This window comes from Phoenix dactylifera, unplaced genomic scaffold, assembly GCF_009389715.1.
Source record: "Phoenix dactylifera cultivar Barhee BC4 unplaced genomic scaffold, palm_55x_up_171113_PBpolish2nd_filt_p 000627F, whole genome shotgun sequence".
Taxonomy (NCBI): domain Eukaryota; kingdom Viridiplantae; phylum Streptophyta; class Magnoliopsida; order Arecales; family Arecaceae; genus Phoenix; species Phoenix dactylifera.
In genome coordinates, this window is record NW_024068020.1 from 210,163 (window position 1) to 215,059 (window position 4,897).

Genomic DNA, 4,897 nt, shown 5'->3' on the forward strand with positions numbered 1-4,897 from the left:
CACCAAAGGATGCATCCCATCCACACATCCTTCAGATGGGGCGTGATAAGAGGAGAGAAGGCGCCACAAAAATAGGGAGAGGCGTATCAAAAGTGGTTAGGATAAGATCAAGCGCTTATGATGTGGCGCTTGATTCCCTAAGCACCTTTTCATGAAAATGCGCCGTACTCTTTCCTTTCTTCACTTCTTCTCACGCAAGAAAAATAGGAACCAACCTTATCCATTCATCAAGGGTTGATGATGATCCAAAGGCCATGAAAGAAGGCGCCATATATCCCTTAGGCGTGATGAAGAGAGAAGAGAGAGAATGGATAAGATCAAATAAATGGTTCATCCTTATCCATTTAATCTTCACGTATTCTCTCTCTTTCCTTCACCTATTTTTCATCTCCACGCCTCCCAATGATATCCATCACGTCATCATGATCTCCCATCATCCTATGATGAAAATCCAATGGCTCCAATTCATGGTGCCATCCATTTGATCCATCTCTTCATCCAAATGTTGATCCAATGGTCAAAAATGAATGATTTATCAAATCTAATCCAATTAGACTCAAACCAAGCCAATTAGGTGCCAACTCTTGGCTAACCCATATTAGAATATGATCTAATCAAATTAGATCAATTAAGAATCAGATTCGAATCCAATTCGAATCAGATTCGAATCCAGTTTGAATCAGGAGCTAAGGTTTGCAACACCTGCTAGGATGTTTATCTTGCAAACATGATCTAATCCAATTAGACCCTTGATAAGTTTTCTTGTGTGTGACCCATTGGGTTCCATACTTAGCCAGCAATAGGTGTGAGTGCGAGTTGACCCAACTTGATTAGAACTCTTCTAATCGATTTAAGTCTAAACTGCGCGAACCCGAACTTAACAATTAGAATCCTTTCTAATTGGTGATCGAATTAAACTCTTTAATTCGATCAAACCTATAAGACAAGATTGACGTCTAGCAACGTGTCATGTCTACCCGAAAAATATGGAATTTGGTAGAAATACCAAAAATACCCTTCAGTGGCAAGTTACCATGCAATTCAATCCTTTAATCAAACTGCATCCCAAATATGTATATGAGTATGAATATATGTCAAACTCAATTTCATATTCATATTTTTCTCAATCTTTTAATGATAATTCAAATAATGAAACATTAGAAACTCTTTCTAATTTTCATTCTGCTTTGATCAAAGGCTTCCTGAATTATCATATGATTAGAATAAATAGAATGCTATCTTCTCTTACTAGAAGTGATCAATTCCTTGTTGACCTACTCATAATCTTCGTACACAATTCACCATATCCAGAAGACCTCGTACATAACTTATTGTCATGAATGAGTGCAAACCAAAATATGGGTTCATATGCACAAGATACCATGGTGATCTCAGGTCATAGGATCAGTTGCACAACTCCCACTAAGAGAATCATCTTTTGACATGTAAGTAAGACTTCATAAGATTTCTCTTTGTAGGTCAATTCAGTGAACTCATTCTTCTAATGAGCACCCATATCTTTGTATTAGTGTCTCCACACAAATGATTGTGAGATCAATCATCCTCTGCATCGAGCATACATAAGACATGCCAGTCTTTCTGGTAATCATTGATCCCCGACTCAATGTACCAATGACTGGAAATATTTAAGATTAGGATTTTAGGATTTTAAGTCTCACTAGTATGATCTCATCATAGTCTTAAAACCATTGCCCTAATCTAAGGAGTTTATCATAAATATAATCAACAGCATATGATAAAACATAACGCGTTTATTCATATTTAAATGTCATGTACATGATTTGGACAAATCAAAAGAAAAAAAACCCTTCGCAATACATATTGCGATTGGCTTGTAGGGCATCTACTCTTTCACATCATGCATCGTTGAAAAGTTGCGGGTGCATTGCATAGCCCAAAAGGCATCCTCCTATATGCAAATGTCCCAAATGGGCAAGTAAAGGTGGTTTTCTCTTGATCGTCCGGGTAGACAGGTACTTGGTTATATCCAGAATAACCATCTAAGAAGCAGTAGAAACCTTGACCAGCCAACCGTTCCAAAATTTGATCTATGAAAGGTAGAGGAAAATGGTCTTTTCTAGTCATCGAATTAAGTTTTCTGTAGTCAATACACACGCGCCAACCCGTGGTTGTGCGTGTTTGTATCAATTCTCCTTCCGTATTTTCAACCACAGTGATACCTGATTTCTTGGGTACCACTTGTGTCGGACTCACCCACTTACTATCAGAAATTGGATAAATGATTCCGGCATCTAATAACTTCACCACTTCTTTCTTGACTACCTCCTTCATGTTAGAATTGAGTCTTCTTTGCATTTCTCGGGTGGGCTTTGCATCATCTTCGAGATGAATTCGATACATACAAACAGAGGGGTCAACCCCTTTTAAATCGGCTACAGACCATCCTATGGCATGTTTATTCTCTTCTAGCACCCTTAAAAGTTTACCCTCCTGTTCAGTAGATAAGTTGGCTGCGATGATTACAGGGAGGCTATCTTCTGGTCCTAGAAAGGCATACTTAAGATTTGTCGGAAGTGGCTTCAACTCAAGTTTAGGTGGAGAATCAATGGAAGGACAAAGTGGTGCGCTAGCAATGGGGGGAAGAGGTTCAGGTCGGATCTTCCAAGGAAGGGAACTCATGGGAGATTGATTGTCGAGTAAGATGTTGACTTCTTCTATGGCCTTGTCTAAGTCAAAGTTGTCAATGTCAAAATGGGCCAAGCATGCCTCTAGGGGGTCATCTGCTAAGATATAGGAAAGGGCTTCCTCTACAAGATCATCCATTTCATCAATTAGGCAACACCCGTCTTCCCTCACATGTTGGTCAGCGGCATGAAACACATTCAACTTAATTTCATGTCCCAAATGATATATCCATTGCCCCAGTTCTACAGTTGATACATGCATTGGCTGTAGCTAAAAAGGGACGACCAAGAATCACAGGAATTTGTTTTTTAAGGTTGGGCACATGTTCCATGTCAAGGACGATAAAATCTACTGGAAAATAGAATTTGTCTACCTTGATAAGAACATCTTCAATCATCCCCCTTGGCATCTTCACCGATCGATCAGCCAATTGTAAAGATATCGAGGTAGGTTTCAATTCACCCAACCCAAATTTTTCATAGACTGAATAGGGTAGAAGATTCACACTTGCCCCTAGATCTAAAAGTGCTCGATCAATGAAGTTATCTCCTATGACACAGAAAATAGTGGGAGCGTCAGGATCTTTGAATTTTGGAGGGGTGTTGTGTTGGAGAATGGAACTTACCTGCTCAGTTAGGAGGACCTTTTTAGGCACATGTGTCCTAGATTTCCACTTTTGGGTGCAAAGGTCTTTGAGAAATTTGGCATAGGAGGGAACTTGTTTGATAGCATCAAGGAGTGGGAGGTTGATTTTAACTTGTTTGAAGACCTCCATCATCTCTTCTAATGAAGTTCCCTTCTTGCCAAAGGGAGAGGATGCATTAAGTGCTTCAGGGAATGGAGCCTTTGGAATGTGGGTTGTGGCAGATGGTGGACTAGCTGAAGAAGATTTTGGGTTTTCATGTGACACATTCTTCTCTTCTTCTTCTCCTTCCTTATTGTTACCCTCCCCAACCATATTATCTATTATACGTCCACTCCTTAGGGTAGTCAAAGCATTAGCTTGCTCATGATTTAGTTGAGTTTCTTGAGCCACGTATTGTCCCCTAGGATTACTCATTGGTTGACTTGGAAGCTTACCTTCCTCTCGCTTGTTTAATGCATTAGCTAGTTGACCCATTTGGGATTCTAGTTCAGCAATTGATTGCGTGTGAGAATGCAATAGTTGTGTGTTTGCCTCCAAACCTTGAAGGGCAGTCAACACCTTCTCCTCAAAGGCTGTATTTCTTTGGGTTGGAGGAGGAGGATGCTGAAATTGAGTTGAGGGACGGTAGAGATGAAAATTCTGAGGGTTTTGAAAATTTTGGGAGAAGGGTTGGGAGGTATTAGAAGCTTGCTGCCTCCAAGAAAAATTTGGATGATTCCGCCATCCCGGATTATATGTATTGGAAAATGGATCATTACCCGGTCTGGGCTGTGTTTGGGCAGCATTGATGTGTTCTTGCACGAGTTCGGAATATTGGGGTGCTGAGGGGCACTCATGAATAGGATGCGATAGGCTAGAACAGATAGCACACACTTGTGCTTGGGAAGAGCTAACGACATGTCCTCCTATCATTAGTTGGTCAATCTTATGGGACAATGCATCTACCTTGCTAGACAAGTCCATAGAATGACTTATTTCACAAATGGCCCCTTTTCTTTGAAAATTCGAGGGTGCTTGACGAGAACATGAAGCATGGTGGAGGGAGTTTTCATTAAGATTTTCAAATAGTTGCCATGCTTCATGCTCATTTCGAAGCATGAAAGTCCCCCCGCATGCAGCATCGATCATCTGACGGTTTCGTTCAGTCAAACCGTCATAAAAACATTGCACTAGCTGCCACTTAGGTATTTGATGATGAGGGCATTTACGGATTAGGTCCCGAAATCTCTCTCAAGTTTCATGAAATTCTTCTCCCTCGGTTTGGGAGAAGCTTGTAATGGCACGTCTAAACTGGTTCGTTCTTCCTATAGGAAAGTATTTTTTAAGAAATTCTTGTTGCATTTGATCCCAAGAACGAATTGAGTTAGCTTCTAAAGAATTCAGCCATTGTTTGGCTCTATCTTTAAGGGAGAAGGGGAATAACCTAAGTTTCAGGGCATCATCAGTGAAGTTCTGAATCTTGACAGTGGTGCAAATCTCAAGAAATTCATCTAAATGTTTATATGGGTCTTCGTTGGTGAGCCCATAAAAAGATGGGAGCATTTGGATCATATTAGACTTTATTTCATATTGTACAGCTGCTAC

At 40.2% G+C, this 4,897-nt stretch overlaps 1 non-coding gene across 1 annotated transcript; it reads left to right on the forward strand.

Moving 5' to 3' along the window:
- The first annotated feature begins 4,499 nt into the window (after window positions 1–4,499).
- Window positions 4,500–4,605, forward strand: LOC120106767. The gene has a single exon (XR_005508803.1). It is a non-coding gene; the product is annotated as a small nucleolar RNA R71 (small nucleolar RNA).
- The last annotated feature ends 292 nt before the right edge of the window (window positions 4,606–4,897 follow it).